This window comes from Euprymna scolopes, chromosome 20 (genome assembly GCF_053919585.1).
Source record: "Euprymna scolopes isolate OS-2025 chromosome 20, ASM5391958v1, whole genome shotgun sequence".
Classification (NCBI taxonomy): domain Eukaryota; kingdom Metazoa; phylum Mollusca; class Cephalopoda; order Sepiida; family Sepiolidae; genus Euprymna; species Euprymna scolopes.
The window spans coordinates 49,839,275-49,858,687 of NC_136501.1; the positions used below are offsets into that span (position 1 = coordinate 49,839,275).

The 19,413-nt window shown below is 34.2% G+C and overlaps 1 protein-coding gene and 1 pseudogene across 1 annotated transcript in view; both read right to left on the reverse strand.

Moving 5' to 3' along the window:
- Positions 1-19,413, reverse strand: part of LOC145241425 (LETM1 domain-containing protein 1-like) — a 415,771-nt gene that overhangs the window by 257,509 nt on the left and 138,849 nt on the right. The gene's annotated exons all lie outside the window — the stretch shown is intronic.
- On the reverse strand, positions 371-487 carry LOC145241743 (5S ribosomal RNA; annotated as a pseudogene).

A 19,413-nucleotide genomic window follows, 5' to 3' on the forward strand; every position in this document is an offset into this window, starting at 1 on the left:
GAGAAGAAATAGCACTTTTAGAAACTCTGCAGATTAAGGAGCACCCAGCTGCCGAATAATAAAAACTTTTTGTAAAATTATACTTTACGACTCTGTTGTTGTTGTTGTTGTTATTATTATTATTATTATTATTATTGTTATTATATATATATATATATATATATATATATATATATATATATATATATATATATACACAGAGGCTTCTTCAGTCTTTGACAGCTATGGATACCCACGAAGGGGTGCCTGCGTGTGAAAATTTTTTTGTGGCAGGAGGTGTGCAAACTCCAACCACACCTCTCCTGCGTCGACAATGGCAAGTGAAGTGTATATACAGGACAACTTCAAACTAATGCCAAGATAACCAGAGAGCACATAGTGCCTAGAATTCCCAAATGGTCACCCATCTGGTACTAACCAGGCTCAACGTTGCTTAACTTTGGTGATCTGACGAGAACCAGTGTATCAACGTGATTATACCGTGTGTATATATATATATATATATATATATATATATATATATATATATGTATATATATATATATATATATATATAATTCCTCTGTCATCCTTTTTTTAAAAGATGGAATTGCTTGATCGTCGAAGATAAGATTATAGCAAGGGTACACGGTCTACAAAGTTTGACAATTATATATTATTATATTCACCACAGCATTGATCAAAAATATATGAACTTTGTGGTTCCTTGTCTTGTAGTTTTTAGCTGGACATTCAATCACATATACACACAGCCAACTGTCCTTTCTAGAATAGATTTGTTTATTCAATACTGATTAAAAAAAATATAAGCTTTATAGGCATTTGGTTAATATTTTTTACTTTTTAGATGGACATACACTTGCCTTTTGTATAAAAGACTAGCAGGGGTACCCGGCGTTGCCCGGATGTGGAGAGCCAGGGGAGAAATCAAAACAACAGTAGACAGCCCAGATGGAGAGAGGTGTAAAAAAAAAAAAAAAAAAAAGTGGTAGTAGCAGGGGTCCCTGGCATTGCCCGGGTATGTGAAGGTGTAGTAAGGACCTCCTCCCCCGGGGAGGGGGATAAAAAAGTGGTAGTAGCAGGAGGGGAATCAAAACAATAGTAGGCAATTTGTGTGGAGAGAGGTGTGAAAAAAAAATAGTGGTAGTAGGCAGGCGGGCTCGAACCCGTATCGCAAAGAAGGAAGAAAAAAAAAAATGTAACGTCTTAGCCGATGGCTTCATGGCGCAACTGGAAGTCAAGAGCGTTGGAATTAAGCGTAATCAATCCAACGATGATGATGACTTGTTAAAATGTCGATGAAAAAAAGCGACACCTCCTTGTACAAAACTGCTCAGTTGCGGGTGAAGGAATATGTTTTTGGCCATTTTTTTTCGATATTTGTCGTCTGAAGGATTGAGGTTCAAAACGATACTGGTTTTGTCACGTTCCGACGCATTTGTCGGACGTTTTTGTGAGACATACAAACACACACACACATTTTGCCTTATATATATATATATACATATGCCTTATATATATATATATATATATATATATATATATATATATATATACAACTTTTTTAAGAAAAAGTATTTAAGAAGAGGGAGAAAAATGTTGGATCGCTATTTTGCAGTAGGATTGATGCATTGTTATCCATTTTCCTGGCCCACCGAATTTTGGCTAAAAGGGCAAACTTTTCTTTTTAATTATTATTCTTTTTCACCTCAAATAATGCATATTGCCACTTGGATGTAGGGGGCTACTAATTGGGATCATGTCTAACAGAAGACTGTGGGGAGTTAAGCTGCGAGATGTTTGTTCACATTACATTTAAACTTCTGTATGTTAGTACAGTAAGGGAAGCAGAAAACTGATGGAATTCCCAAATCCAGCAGCTCAAGAAAAAAAAAAAAACGATTAGAGAAAAAGATTTTCTAGGACCTTCAAAAGTGAAGAGGTGGGATTCTGCTGCATGTCAAGTTAGTCGTAGAGGCACAAGTGCTATGAGTATCACATCCATTAAAATACTTGTAAAACAGGCACAGGGATGCGACAATGTGACAGAGGTTAAAGCTTGGTGGATAGTGTGGAACCTATTAGATTTGCGATTGTTTTTTTGAATCCTGTCTAAAACGTTTAGGCAAAAAGTGTTATGCCGTACCAGTGTTTTTGGCCAAACGACGCATCACTCGCTCTGTGCAGGAGAACATGCATGTGCAACAGGAGTATTGTAATTATGTAAGTGTCACATTTCGTTCGATCAAGTAATGGATGATGCATTACAGGCATTCAGCTCATCAAGAATAACAACCCTACTATTAATTTTTTACTAGGGAGTCATCACTTATTAAGGCCTGAAAGCCACTCGAGGATAAGGGTTCCTGAGTTGTGAGGTCGTCACTGAGACAACAGCGTAATGATTGGTAGTCAATGAAATTGGGTAAAATTGGATTATTTAATAGGATGGCCCAGCAAGAACTTGCTTACACTGGACTTGAAAACGACCATGTTGTAGTCAACTAGAAAGCAGGCCTGTAGTACAGAGTTCCACAGGCAGGCAGTTTGAAGGAGAAAAAAAACTTTGTGAAATTTGTGGTTAAATTTAGGCACAGATAGAGAGTGGGTGGAATTGTTGACAGTGGTTGCAGCTAGACGAGGTTTTGTTATAAATGTTTTGCAGGAGGGGAATAGATTGGAGCTCAGTTAAGCACTTGCTATGAAAATAACGATAGAGCAGAACATCTCTTCTGTGAGAAGTTGCAAGGAAAAAAAAAGGACATCACCTATTATGTTTCATGGCCGGTTTTGAATCCTGTCAAGGCAAGATCTCAATGTAATATATATTGCATTTTAGTTAAGGTTAGAAATCGTCATTGAAAGTATGAAATAACGGCTTGGTGCAACTCATGTAACTTTCTAATATTTGAATTTGGAAAATCCAATGTAAAATTATGTGGTAACTTAAATGTCTGAAACCGTGATCTATTATTATGTCTGTTTAAATCTATGTATGTATGTATGTATGTATTTATATTTGTATGTCTGCCTAAAACTTTCGACAAAGGCGGCAGATTTTCACGAGATCAGTATTGTTTTGAAACTCGACCCTTCGGAAGACAAATATTGAAAAATTGGCTAAAAACATTATTTCCTCCGCCCTCACCTGGGCACTTATTTACACGGACGGGTCACTTTTTTCCCCCAATATTTTTTAAAGCCATCCCCTCTTTTCAATTTAGCCTGTATTTAAACCTACATCACTTCCAGTTATAGACCCAATAGCAAAGACATCACGTTTTTTTTTGTTTTTTTTTAACCTTATTTTCCTCCTTCGCGGTACGGGTCCGAGCCTGCCTGCCTACTACCACTTTCTTTTCTTTGCTCAACATACACCTCCAAACACCCATAGCAACGTCGGGCACCCAGGCTAGTTTAATATAAAGGGAAAGAAATTTTGTTGGGGGGGGGGGAAATAATATTGGAAAGTAAAACAACATACAGTGGGAGAGGATGAGAAACTTAAGAGATAATTCATTTTGTTAATTGAAAATTCTGACTAATTAAAACAATTTAAATAGAAGAGTTTCAAAACATAACTCAATCTCAAAACGGAGAAATAACTTGTATTTTGTGTGATTAAAACATGTTGCAATAAGCTTTATGGAAACAAATATTTATCAACTAAGTTTTATACTACTACAACAACAACAACAACAATAACAATAATAATATAACTAATGGAAACTTGGTATCTTTGTCTGAACTCAAAACTGTTATTACTTCTATTAATTGTACTATCTTTTCCTATGCAATTCACTTCACTATTACAGACCAATGTACTATATCATAAATTCATACTACTATCCTCCCAGGCATTACCTTCTTTTTTAGGGATCAGGGTATTGTAATGTTTTTCTGTTGTCAGGAGACCATCCGCCCAGGCATTACCTTCATTTCTGGGGAAGGTAGGTGAGATGGAGGCTATGTAGTATATGTTTTGTTGTCACAAGACCATCTTCTTGGCCATTTCTTTCCTCTTTGGTGGATAGAGTAATATATGTTTGTCATGACACTTCTTGGCATTACCTCCTCCTGATATATGTAAATTAAAGCACTCAAATGTTATTTGTCCTAATCTTGGTTCTGATACTAATAAATTCAACTCCACCACTTGGCACTCAGCTGTCAAAAATTCAACACTAACGTTCGACACTCTGTTGTCTAAACCCTCAACTTCAAAATGCAACTCACTGCACACAAGACTTGCTTCTTCAACATCCACATCTAAACTTCCAAGTCTCTCAAAACTCAGGCTTTTTTTAGTCGCGTGCAAGCAACTCTATAAGTCGGTCAGTCAGTCAGTCGGTCGATCTGTCCATAACACTTTTGTGCTTGGCCTTTTTGGTTAAGATCAAAGGTCTGTTGTTAATACATGCTGTTCTTAGCTTTTTAAGCTTTTCTTGGCCTTTTGGCCAAGATCAAAGTGTAGTATCTGTTGTCCCCGTTGTGGGACAATGGCCGTAGAAACGACTGATCATGCTTTCTTCGATTGCCACGAACTCCGCCGGTACTGGTCGTATGTCAGTGAGGTGACAGCTCGCATCGATCCTGAGCATCCTCGCCCAATTACCGTATCCAATGTCATGGACAATGTGAGGCTACCATGGGACCGGGAAAGACAAATGGTCTACATTACAATCCTGGCCGTGGCGAGAATGGTGATTTGGACGTCGCATCTGCAAGGTTGCCGGAGGGTGTTGTTTTTTCTGATCAGGATCTGATCACTTTCTTTAAACAACAACTACGGGTGAAGATCAGATGTGATAGAAAAAGGCTGCATCGCGCGGCATTTGACAGAAGATGGATACAGGTAGCAAGTCTGTGTGTACGAAGAGGAGCCAAATTTGAATACATGTTCCCCGCCTAGGTGTGGAACGCGCAATTCCGTAAAGTGAAATTTAACAAATAGCCTCTCAGCTAGCTGAGTGTGTGTTCCATCCCTCCCTGATTACGAAGCCTCCAAGATCCCCACCCCCTCCTTCTTGCAATTTTTGTTTTCACCCCCTCCTCTAAATTTCACTCATCTTGGAGAGAAAGAAATACAAACTAACCCCCATTCCTTACCCACAAAATTTTCTTTTCTCCATTCACCCCCAACTAGAGGGCATCCCCACTTAGAGACTGACCCACAGAAGCCAGGTTCCTTTTACAAACCTAGTGGAACAGGCAGTCTATCAACTAGACGGGGTTGGGAGGGTCCTACTAATCACCCCCTCTTCCCTCGACACAAATGAATTATTGTACCATTTTTATTGTTATCTTTTTTTGTTTTTACACATCAATAAAAAATGTTTTTAAAATTGGGAGTTAAGTAGGATGTCCCCCAGTATGAAAGGGTGAATGCAGTATTATGGTGAAAGATACTAGCTGGGAGAAACTTTTGATTTTGTTTAGTTCTGGAGTGACAAGGATGACCAACGACACCCACAACCCCACCCCCTTTTTGAGGTGGCCATGTGCCTAAGTTTTTTTGTTCATTGTTGATTTTCAATGTATTTTTAACATGAATAAAGGATTTAATATCTCAAAGTGTAGTATCTGTTCTTACTACATGCTGTACTTATGTTTGTAACTTTGTGATATAAAGTGGGGGATCACTTTTCTGTATTAATTTAATGTAAAATGATCACCCACTTTACAACCAGTCAGTCTCAAAGCCATTCAAGTCATTCTCCAGTCATTCAAGTTGTTTTTGAAGGATTCCAGTTATTTTTTAAGCATTCAAGTCATTCTTAAGGTCATTCAATTCATCCTTAAGTTCATTAAAATCATTCTAAGTCATTTACTTTTTATTTATTTAAGTCATTTCAGCCCATTTTTCGATCATTTTAGTTTATCTTTAAGAATTTCATGTCAATCCTACATTCACGCATTCATTCATTACACGAGAGCACACGATGAATGGCTATCGGTCTTGTTATTCCTAACCAGAGCATCTCATTTGCATATCACGTGACAAACTCGTAGTCATATAAAGAGAACAGTGGCCATTATTTTTCTTTCTTCTTCATTCTTTTCGGCTGGCCTCAGAACAGGTTCGTATTATTTTTTAACACCTTATCTTTGGTAACATTTCAGCCCACATATTCCAAGACCAAATGGTCAACGCACTGGCTCATACGATGAATGCTGTACCTAATCATTTAATCACAGTATATATAATAAAAGTATATATAAAAAAATGAGCATTGTTTGTGGTCACTTGATGTAATATAGCAAATCAATGACGCGTGGGATAATTGAGCTTATTTTGTTGATTATCAGAGGTAAATAGTTCTTTGTTGGTTCCCCAACAAAAGGAGGCTGGACCTGTAAATTTACCCTTGTCTGTTTGTTCATTCGTCTGTCCGCATTTTTCTCAATACTACGCCTTCAAATTTTTTTGAAATTTTGCACAAACATTAAACATGATATGAGTAAAAAAAATAACAGAACGGATTTTCCGGAAAACTCTGGGAGGTCACCACTCATCAAAGCCCAAAGGCCACTCGAGGATAAGGGTCAATGAATGTAAAGTGGTAGCCTTAATGATGTAAATTGGGTAAAATTTGATTATTTATGAGGACGACCTAACAGGAATTTGTTTACATGAGATTTGAAGGCTACCATGTTGTATTTAGTCGGGAAGCATGCCAGCGGAACAGTATTTCAAAGGCGGGCGGTTCTGGGAAAGAAGCTTTATTCATGGAATCTGAGTTAATATTTAGGCACAGTTAGAGAGTGGGGGAAGTCGTATATAGTGGTTGTAGCTAGTCGAGTATTTTTTTTGTGAAAATTTGGCAAGGGCGATAGATTGGAGTTCAGATGATCACTAAACTATGAAAATAGTGATAGAGCAGAGACAGGCTCACAACGTCTCTTCTGTGGGAAAGAGGTTGCAAGGAAGAAAAAAGAGCATCACCCACTAGGTTTCGAAGGTGGTTTTGAACTGTATCAAGGCAGGATAAGGCGTGCCGAGCAGCTTCTGCCCAGATGTTACAACAGTACTTCATTTTATGATGCACCTGGTTCTTATACATCGGTAGTGAATACTTACTGGTAGAGTGATCCAACAATTTTACCAGGATCGGTTTTTTCTCCGACATTTTTTTTGCAAGTCATTCAACCCTCGCGTCCACGCCGTAATCGAAATTGGTTAAGTTACTGTTTATTTGTGTTTGGATAAAGAAACCAAAAGAGGCGTTATGTATTTTTCATTTTGTTATTCTGGCAGGCCGTAAAATATTTAATGAATTATTCGACAAAAAAAAAAAAAAAAAAAAAAAAAAAAATGTGTAGGGGGAGTTTGAACATATTTTGAAAGAAAATATAAAATATTGAATTTACAATTACAAGATTGGAGTATGAAATAATTGCTTGTTTAAAAAAAAAAGAAGTTTTTTTTTTTTTTAAACAAGCAATTATTTCATACTAGAACAAAATTATTTCATACTAGAACAAAATTATTTCATACTAGAACAAAATTATTTCATACTAGAACAAAATTATTTTATACTAGAACAAAATTATTTCATACTAGAACAAAATTATTTCATACTAGAACAAAATTATTTCATACTAGAACAAAATTATTTCATACTAGAACAAAATTATTTTATACTAGAACAAAATTATTTCATACTAGAACAAAATTATTTCATACTAGAACAAAATTATTTTATACTAGAACAAAATTATTTCATACTAGAACAAAATTATTTCATACTAGAACAAAATTATTTCATACTAGAACAAAATTATTTCATACTAGAACAAAATTATTTCATACTAGAACAAAATTATTTCATACTAGAACAAAATTATTTTATACTAGAACAAAATTATTTTATACTAGAACAAAATTATTTCATACTAGAACAAAATTATTTCATACTAGAACAAAATTATTTTATACTAGAACAAAATTATTTCATACTAGAACAAAATTATTTCATACTAGAACAAAATTATTTCATACTAGAACAAAATTATTTCATACTAGAACAAAATTATTTCATACTAGAACAAAATTATTTCATACTAGAACAAAATTATTAGCTAGAACAAAAAAAAAAAAGTTTTTTTTTGTTCTAGCTGGGGATGGGACTGGTGCCACACATTTATCCTCCATCTCATACATTCCAATCGAGAGATGTTTTGGCACTTCTGCATGTCAGTGACATATTCGCAACAGAGACGAGTTATCGACCTCTGTTCTTCGAAAGAGAACCGACGTCTAGCGGCTATTATGTGAACCTCAAATATAAACAAGTGTTTACGATAACGCAAAAATATATAAAATAAATAACACAAAAATACGAAAATCGAAACATTTATTGACTACAGAATGTATCAAAATATAATTTTAATGTATTAATATAATTTCTTTTCAATGAGTGATTCATAACTGAAAATAAAATAATAGATATGATAAAACCACGAGACATTTAGGGTGCGCGAGCCTTTTCTAGTCTCACACAAAAACACGCGTTCACATTTCAAGCTATATTACTTGTCATATACATACGCGCACACAAACATACGCGCCCACGTCCACACACGTACATATATTCACGTTCGCGTACATACACTCACATTCACGTGTATATATACACACACGCTAACGTACACACATGTACTCACATACACGCACGCATGGACAACGTCACTACCCCTTTCCAAGGAAATCCACACATGCGCAAAAGACCACCGGAAACACCTATAAAAGAAAGAGCAATAAGCGGCTTCTTCCTTTTAGGACCAGCTTTCGAGCTGTACGGTCTACGGACCGACAGCGTGCCTTTTCGGCGCACGCGCGTACCTCACACCACTTGCTACTATGTGGGACAAAAAGCCAACAGACAGTACGTACACTTTATACGCTTTCTATCTCCATAACCTGGATTGACTTTCTCACTCTATCTCTCCTTCGGCTTTGGTCCATCAAAACAGACATGTGCGCGACGCTCTACTGAGTTTAACCCTCTCTTTCTACAGGCCGGCTTGCCACTTCGCGTTTCTCTATTGCATTCCCCTTTCCTTCCACGCGCGTAGTCGTCAACAGCCTAATGAACACGTGTACACCCAAGACTTTCATTTCTCAACAGAAAATAAACGACATGTTTATTTTATTCCAGCATTTGAGTTCTTTGTTTCCTTCATTCAATTCGTTTCATTATTTTTTCTTGTAGCGAATTTAGGGTATTTATATCCTGGTCCGCAACAAGGGATTGTTTTTAGAATTGTTTTTTTTTTTACGGTAAAATTGTATAAAAATGTAGCAAAGTATAATATAAAATTATTAAACATTTATAGAGAATAACTTTTTTTTGTATAGAAAAATTGTATAAAAATATGATTTTAGTTTGCACGCACTTTTAGAAAAAGAAGAGTTATCGACCCCTGTTCTTTGGATGACAAGTAACATCTGTCGACGGTTCTTGAAACTACAATACACACATTAGCCTTATGTCACTGTATTGCAGAAGTGTCGATCTTTTTCTTTTTAAGATTCTAGCCGTCTCTTTAAGTGCAATTATTTGTATCTCTCTTGCACTTGGTTTGCCAGGTAGTAACATTGCTACAAAAGCAGGTATTACAAAATATCTTCCTGTGTGTATATGGACAGAAGTGATCGTAGATACGAGTGTCAGAGTGAAAATTCCAACAATTTTCTTTAAGAAAAAACATGGATCAGGACTAAATATTAAAATTGAATAAATCGATTGAAAGTAAAATTGTTTTTTCTTACAACATAGGCCTATCTAACAAGCAAAAGAGTTTTTTTTAATGCAATTTAGTAAACTTTAAGCTATAGTGGAAGGGGGGACGACATTACTTTATATTAGGCACCGCCAAAACTGGGGGGGGGGGGCAGGTAAGTACTTTTTGACGGACCGTCTTTTTAAAAATCTACCAAAAATCAGGTAATTATCCGATCAATACAAAATTTTCAGCGATTATTAGGAGAAGAATGAACTTTATAACAGTGTACTTATTTTTCATAAACGATATTTATATATATATATATATATTTTACTTACAACCCCCCCCCTTGTTTTGAGGTGGTACAAATATGCTTAAAATAATCATCTGAAACTGAACACAACATATTGTGTTGTGGTAAGGAACAGAAATATAGATTAAAAAAAAAAAATTGTTTGCATACCTTATTTTGACGTCTGAATATCAGAACTTCGATTGTGTTTAATTATCCCGCTTTTGAGTTTTGAAGTGTGAAATTCGGTGAATATGTTAAGTAAAATAATTAATTTAAGTTAAGCAAAACAAAAAACTTTTTTTTAAAATATTTATACGAAAAAAGCCATTTTAAAATCTTTGATAAATAAATTAACAATTTTTTTTTAGCGAGCCGAATAATGCATGACCATTATTAAACAGGGCATGCTTTGAAGAATCGATACAAAAAAAAAAAAAAATTCGATAAATATTGTGCCCTTTGTGTTAAAAATAGCATCATTTTTTCGATCCCGTTTGAAAACGTTTGCCGCCTTTCGACTACGGTGGACCAAACGCGCTGAAATATTTTTTTTTATTCTGCTTTAAATTGCCCCTCCCCCATTTTGGGAAGCCTGGCCCACACACACATACACATTAAAAACCAAACTCATACAAATGGTCACCCATCCTTAGCGTTAATAATACATTGAAATTTTCGTCACTGAAAAGTAAGTTATTTTTGGCCTGTTTGGTCTTCCATAGTTTGCTTTTTATCGAATACAAACGTAAACAGTGTCGATCTAGACTCTAGATCGACGCGAAGTAACTGGTTGCCTATATGAATAAGTGGAATTATTTGAAATCCAGGTACTTATATTATAATATTTTTGCATATTCTCATAGAAAATCATCCTAAATCTTAGTTAGACAACAAATAAATAAATAAATTAATTATTTCCAAAACCTTTTTTAAAAAATATTTATGTACGTTTTTTGTGCAAGACAAAAAATGTCAATTGTTAACTTTTTGGGAAAATTTAACATTTAAAATTGAATTAAAAATAGTAGAAAAAGTTTTACATTATTCTGTTTTCTATATGATAAAATTCAGGGTTTTATCTTTCTGGAAAAAAAAGTTATTCAGAAATAATGGATTTTAATAAATGTAATTTCGTTTTAAAAAAACAACTACTTGATTTTTCGGCCATTTTTGGCGGTGTCTACTTTATATATAAGGTAATTGGAAGATACAGGAGTGGTAGTTTTTTGTTTTTTTTCTAAGAGAATACAAATTTCAAAGAATCGCACGCGACACACGTACGCACACAAACAAACGAATAAATAAGAGGAGCAAAAATATTGTCAGATATAGAAGCGAAACTAACAAAATAGTGATATTTAGAAAGAAAGAAAGGTAGAACGAGGAGATAAGAGAGTGAGAGAGAAGGAGAAGAGGGTGCAAGAGAAAAAGGGGAAGCGTAATGGTAAGAAAGAGTGGATGGATGGAAGGGGAGGGGTGACGAGGTAACGCGTAGAAAACGAAATAGACTTCAGAAAAAAATAGAATCATTAAAAGAATAAATACAAGTGAACAGAGCATAAGCGGGTGGGGGGGGACAGAGATTAAAAAAAATACTTGAATAGAAAAAAAAAAAACAGGAAATGAAAAAAAAAAGAAAAGAAAAAACTCAAGAAGATAATGATAAAGATAAAAAAAGAAAAAGAACTGACAAGAGAAAGAAAGAAAAAGAACCTAAAGAAACATTACTAAATGATTGAAGGTTCAATTCCTGGTTAGGGTTAGGGTTAGGGTTAGGGAGAGGTGCTAATCTAGCCGTGCCGAAGAACTGTGATGCAGTAAAATTGTTTGTTTATCTGTTTGCAGATTACATAAGCCCTCTTTCTCAAATCGAGCACTGTCGCTGGATGATATCTTCCGCTACTTCTTTGTATAATGCAAAACTCTTGGTAAATCAAGTGAGCATTATGAGAGTGGCAGTCGGTGTTTATAAAAATAGAAATCGTAGATATCACTTACGAGCGCTTCTTTAGGTGTATCAGAAGCGGCCATTAAAAATGCGTGATAAGAACTTTAATAATTCAACTTAATATCTTTCTAAGCTTATAACTACTTGAAAAATGTAATTCAAACCCTAATTCTTTTTTTTCAATTAAAAGAGCAAATACCAAATTAAAAAAAGAAAAACAGGTTTAATAGCAATATTTGTTTTTAAAATCGGTTTTCTTTTAAAATGATTTAAAGAAAATCAACGAAATTTTACTTACTTCGATTATAAAAAATATATATAAATTCAAAAAAATCACTTACCTCTAAAAAGTACTATTCAATGAGTACTTCCATTTTCATTGTTAAGAATTTATCGATATTTATATTTTATATTCCATCCTTTTTAAATAACATACTTTTTGTAAGCAAGTATTAAAAAAAAACGCGCAATCAGATGTTTTTCAGTTGAAATAAAGGGAGACAAATATCTGCTTTATTTCACATTGAATCTTCGGTGGATCTAAGCGTCACAATTAATGTCTCTTTCTATTGCGTGCTGTAAACCAACATTAGTATTTTTGGGCTACTGTAGTTGAAAACTGAACACATTCACTTAATAGTTTTTGCTGTTTAAAAACAAACCCACTCTACCGATTTTCTTTTATTCTCTTAATGAAATACATGGGTTTTTAAATAATATATTTTATTTCTACTTTATCGAGTGAATTTTTTTTTAATATCTAAAAAAAGAAAACATTGACTGAAATAGAAAAAATTGTCATCGGCATCCGATATTTACTTGACTATGTAAGCATCACATGAGCTTTCACTTAAAAAAAAATAATAAAAAAATCAATGTGGTTTTAAAAAAAAAAAGTTTTACACTTTGGACTTTACAGGTAAATTTTCAAAAAACACTTCTTTCTTTTTTTATTGTTTTAAATTAGAATATTTTATTTGTTGATCTTTTATCTTGAATTTGTAAACATTTGTAGACATTTTAAAATGGGGGGGGGGTGAATTTAAAAAAAAAAAGTTTGTCTAAAATATTATATTCGGTTTATTGGAAAGAGCATAAAATTTCACATTGACCCTGAAAATATAAAAATTTAACCAATAGAAAAATTTTGATAGATTTTTAAAGTTTAAAAATTGAAAAAAAATTAACTCGTAAAATTCAATTTATTTCATTACATAAAAAAACATGGCTGCATGAACGCGCGCAGGCACTTTGTAAACACTGTTTAAAAAAAAAATATTTCTATTATTTTTTAAACAACTTTAGTAGTTTATTTTGGAAGTATATTCCATAAAGAAAATAACCCACTTTTAAAAGAGAAATTACGAGTTTTTTAATATTTCATTCGCAGTTTTGTGTTAGGGGTGTCAACAATTCCACAAAAATTCTGATACACCGAGTGCTTCTTTCGGTTAGAGTAAAAAAAAAAAAAAAAAAAAAAAAAAAATTCGTAGATATAACTGGATTTGTTAAAAAATATTGCAAACAAAATAAACAAATAAAGGACATCTATATTAAAAAACGATTCGTACATTCTAGCACTAACGGTTTTGTCCTGACGATTTTTTTACAAATTTTTTTTTAATATGCATTTTTCAAATTTCATCTCCTGACATTTACAATCTAAGAGCAATGAATGTGCACTAGAGTATCCACTAAAGACTTGCTTTAAAAAAGTTGATTTTTAAGATTATTCAGATCTGTATTTCACATTGTTTTCACTGGTCGCCATGTTTGTTTTCGCACGCATTCAATTTTTGAATGCGTGCGAAAACAAACATGAAAACAGTTTTTATTATTCGGCAGAATACTCCAAAACTTTGGAGTATTCTGCCGAATAGTAAAAACTTTTTGTAAATTTCTACTTTACAACTGTTTTTATTATTATTTATCGTAAGCTCTACTATCGTCAGTGAATGTATTGAGCTTTTTCATTTGGTTGGGATTAAGATATAAATAACTATATTTATATTTGGTTTTGGAACTTGCTTTTTCTTGATTAGTAAATTCTTCCTCCAAGCTTTTCTGTACCCCCACACACACATATATATATATATATACACACACACACATATATATATACACACATATATATACACACACCTATAAAGTTGAGTTTTTTTCGTCGCAGTTACATTGATATTAAAAGCCTACTTTTTCTATTTAAAAATTATTATAAAAAACTTTTTAATATACTCAGTCATTGATATGCGAGCGACTAAATGAATGTTAACTAATTTGCATATTCCTTTGAAAAAAAACGTTAATTACTTATTCATTTTATGGTTTCTTATTAGACGATTGGCTTCATTTCACTATTACGCTGAATCCTATTTATTCATAAATCCTACATCCTGCATAATTGTGTAAAAATTAAGATGAAAACGTTCTAGCATATTGAAATATATAAGCAACCTTGTCGGTATGTGTGCAAAAAATCTCTACCAAACTACTCTCTGAATATTTGGTCTACAGAGTTGAAAATTGATATATAGGATATTTGAACCTATAGCACACTTTCGATTTGGTGGTCAGGAGCAAAGGTGTAAAAATTGAAAAAAAAAAACTAAACAAAAAAAACATTGGCGTAAATCAACGATACCCGTTTTTCTTTTGCGAATGTGCTAATTAAAAGTTATAGGTTAAATAACGCTATTTTCCGCAGTTTTTTCATATGTATGGATTTAGTTCATACGTTAACGGAGCTACATGTTTTGGTTTCGATTCTAGCTGATGGCAGACAAGTTATTTTATTGTTTAAACTTTTGAAATCACTACTATGTATGTTAGTGCAATGTAATAATTGATGGAGAATTGGTTGTAGAATAATAAATCTGAAATCTGAATTAAAATATAATATTTAAGTGTATTTTACGATCGGGCATCGCCGGACGACCTGTTAGTACACACACACACACATATATATATTCTTTACATTCTCGTGTGTACGTCATTTTATTTGTTTTTATATTTTTACTAGCGGGGGTACCCGGCGTTATCCAGGTGTGGAGAAGTGGTGTAGTAAGACGTCAATACAACCAGAAAAAAATATAGACGTTGCATGGGCAGAGAGAGGTGTGAAAAAAAAAAGTTTAAGTGAACGGTAAATAATTCAGTTTTTGTTTAAAAAGGGGGGAAAATCCCATTACGTAAGCCTCGAAATAAACAAAAAAAAAAAAAAAAAGGAGTAGGCAAGCAGGCAGGCTCGAACCTGTAATGCGAAGAAGGAAAAGAAGACAAAAAAAAAAAAAGGCCAACCGCTTAACCCTGGCGACCCCCATGATATACGACTTTGCTGCCGTTTAAATTAAGGCTAGTCATTGCAAGCACATATGATGACTTTGCAAAAATGTCGGCGAAAAGTGACTCCTCCTTGTACAAAACTGTCCAGTTGAGGGTGAAGGAATTAATGTTTTTGTCCAATTTTTCAATATTTGTTGTCCAAGACCCCGAGCTTCAAAACGATATCGATCTGGTCAGGATCCGTCGCGTGTCGAACACACACACACACATTGCCTTTTATATATATATATATATATATATATATATATATATATATATATATATATATATATATAAGATAGATTTGCAGTACTTTGAACGTATTCAATTATTTATACGGAAAGTACGTTTCGTCACCCTCATGTTTGTGTGTGTGTATGAGGGCGAGAAAGCGAGATGAACTGACTAGCAAATCGAAGATGGAGAAAGAATGGCAAAATGAACCGACGAGCGAAAGGCGGAGGAGAAAAACACAAACGAACTGACAAGTGAAATGGAGAAGAGGAACTGACAAGCGAAACAAACATAGAAACGTACAGAATAGCGAAACGTGGAGAAAGAGAGAAAGCTGACAATTGAAATGTGTGCGTGTGGGAGAAAGATGAGGACGTGGAAGGGGGGAGATGAACTACTGATAAACGAAACTGAAAAGAGAAAGGGGGAAAAGAAAACGAATGAACTGACAAGCGCAACACAGAGAAAGAGGAACACACGCGCGTGCGCGCACACACACACACACACACACACACACACACACACACACACACACACACACACACACACACACACACACACACACATACACACGAACTGACAAACTAAGGATGGAGAAACTTATTTTAAATAGAAAGACGACCAGTGCGCAATTAAAAAGAAAAAGAAATAAAGAAAAAGAAATTAAAAAAAAAAAGCGCCGGGCAAGGAGACAGTTTTAAGTAGATGAGAACCGATGTTGACAGAAAAGGAGACATGGGGGACACAGCTGGCGTCGTGAAGACATATCAGATATCAACTAATATCAACTAGAAGAATTACCCGTACTTGGTCGGGTCAAGGTTCCTATTTACTTGCCTCCCCACGAGGGCAGAGTTATACACAAAGTCGGTTTCTAATGTGGGGGAAATCCAGCTCCTCAAAAAAAGGGCACTGGGTAGGAACAAAAATAAAAATTGTCTCAGTCATGAAGGATTTCTCCATCGACCGAGGACAGAAAAAGTGAAGAGTAGCATCACAACAGATACTACACTGTGATCTTGGTCCTGCCAATGTTATCTAAATGAATAAATGTTAAAGTTGGACTCATCTCTTGCACTAACGGTAAAGTCAAAATGGTCTGCTTCTACTTTACGTAATGGGCGCGCTATCTATTTTTCTATAACGGCTATTTATTTGGCTTCTCTTATTTTTTTTCCTGTAATCCTCATATTCTATGAGCGATGTTTCTGACAAAGGGGAAAGAACTGTTGTTTTCTGGGCCAAAATCTATCCATCTAACACTTACTGTTGGCTAGGTCTTGACCTTGAAGTAATACTTTTTAAAGTTTTTTTCATAATTCAGATCATAAAGGGTTAATTAATATTTGTTATTTTTTTTTATTGTTTTTGATTATTTTGGTTTTAATATGACAAATAGTTCGGTTTCATCATATTTCTATATCATCGATATATTAATATAATAACGTGTGTTATTTTGTGTGTCACGCTTACATCTGTTTTCTTTCTGTGCCTAAATCAAAACGCGGATTCCATGAACAAAGCTTCTTTCTTAGAACTGCACGCCTGTGGAACTCTGTTCTGTCTGCCTGCTTCCCACCGGACTACAACTTGGATGTCTTCAAGTCCAATGTTAACAAATTCCTAATGAACCGCCCCCTTAAGTAAACACTTCATCAAATCTCCACACTAATGTAATGTACTTGCAATAACCCTTATCCCTGAGTGGCTTCCGGGCCTTCATAAGTGGTGATCACTGTGAAAAAAAAAAAAAAAAGTGACTGTCGTTTAATTGTTATGACCTTTCATTTCTTGTAATAAATAATTTAACCAAGAATTTGTCATAAGTTTTGGTTTCGGTTTTGATTCAAGCTGATGCACCCAAGTCTTAGGGATATATATATATATATATATATATATATATATATATATATATTGAAATCACAACTTTATAATATATAACAATATTTTTAATATATAAAAATCGATAGAAAATTGACTCCATATTAATATATACGAAATCTGCATGAATTAAAATATCATATTTTAGCCTATTTTATGACCGGGCTACGCAGGGCATCCCTGCTAGCTTAGATAAATACTTTTGCATTTTTAAAAAGAGCTGCAATAATATCAGGGCGTCTCTATTTACGTTGAACATCAACAGATTGCCAACATTAATATATTACATATGAAAGAATCCACTGTAGAATTTCCACAGATCCTGCAAGTGGACAAATAGTAAGTTAATTCTATTTTACACAATAGGTTTCGTTTGGTCTACGGCACATTAATCACCTACGAGTTATTTAATGTCGAACAAAGTTGTCAAATAGAATCCTACAAGTAGAATAATTATTTTATATTCTCAGAAAATATTACTCTTAGAAATCTTAGAAGACAGTACCACCAAAACGGAAATTTTACATTGAGAGTAATATTAGAAAACAATATTAGGTAGAAAGTTTTTTTTCTTTTACAGCACAACAACCACCAATTATTCTTGGAAATCATTACTCTTGGAAGAAAGTGATACAATGTGAGTGGGAACATTACTCCTAGAAAAGCGCTACTCCTAGAATGGTTTATTATGCACAACTATTCATTACTCACAGAAAATATCACTACGATGTAGCCAGGTTGAACAAATAGTAGTTTCTCGTCAGCCAAGAAAAAAAAAAAAAAAAATTTGCAACAACAAAATCGTTTGTTTGAAAAATATAAAATATTCTTTTATTTCTTGCTTTGTATTGCACACTTCAGCCAGAAGACAGTAGCGGAGCAGGAGGTGGGCAGATTTCAGTGACACAGAGCAAAGACGTGCTTGTGGCTACTGTTGCACTCTGACTACTCTTTCATCTCACTTGTTTATATCGACCTGTTCTCTTGCAGGTGTTTAACCCAGCATCTGTGAGATCAACGACTTGACCTATTCACCTCTGGTGGCGTCAGTTTGGACAGGTCTATATTCATCACTCAGTACTTGAGCCTGCAGACCGGTTGTGTATGTGTGTGTACAATCTCAACACATGAGATCACTTTCAAAAGGAAATTTTACAGTGAGTAGGAACAGTACTGCTAGAAAAACAAAATCTTTTTGTATTCTTTTTTTCTGTTTTTAGGTATTCTTGGAAGAAAAAGAAAAGGATTGTATTTTGTGATTTTTGTATTAGTGTGTGGTGGGTTTTCTTATGTTTTCTTTCGCATTTCCTTGGCGTGGGGGGAGAAAGACTGAGAACAATTAAGTGTTTTAGAATGAAAAAGAAAATATAACAAATAAATATAAAAAAAATGAAAGTAAGAACAGATAATAGTTTAGAGCAACAGGAGTCATTACTGAAAGTGAGTTGGTTTCTTTTGCTTGTGAAAGAACAACATCAATAAATAATAATAATAATAATAATACACCCCAATCACACATCCCCTTCCATTGTCCCATCACCCTCCCTCCCCAAAGTGTGATACCAAATAGCTGAGAAGAGTCAAGGAGGGTGGAAAGACCGAGGAGAAAATGCTGACCAGATCTCGGCTGGACAAGCACAACAAGAACTGGGACTTTTGAGAGGTTGTGCCATTCAAATTCCAGTACAGACCAATGGCCGCTGCCAGCGAGAAATCAATGGTGAGAGGCTGTTGCGATAACAGAAATTTATTTGCAAATGCTATCGAAGGAGGTGGAGATTGCTGGACGTCTGAGGAGACTTGTTGTCACTCAGCTTCCAGGAAACACCACAGGTTTTTCCAATCAGATCTTTAATGACTAGTGTGAAAGCTTCATGTGAGCCAATAATAATAATAATAATAATAATAATAATAATAATAATAATAATAATGATGATAATAATAATAATAATAATAATGATGATGATAATAATAATAATAATAATAATAATATACAAACAAAATT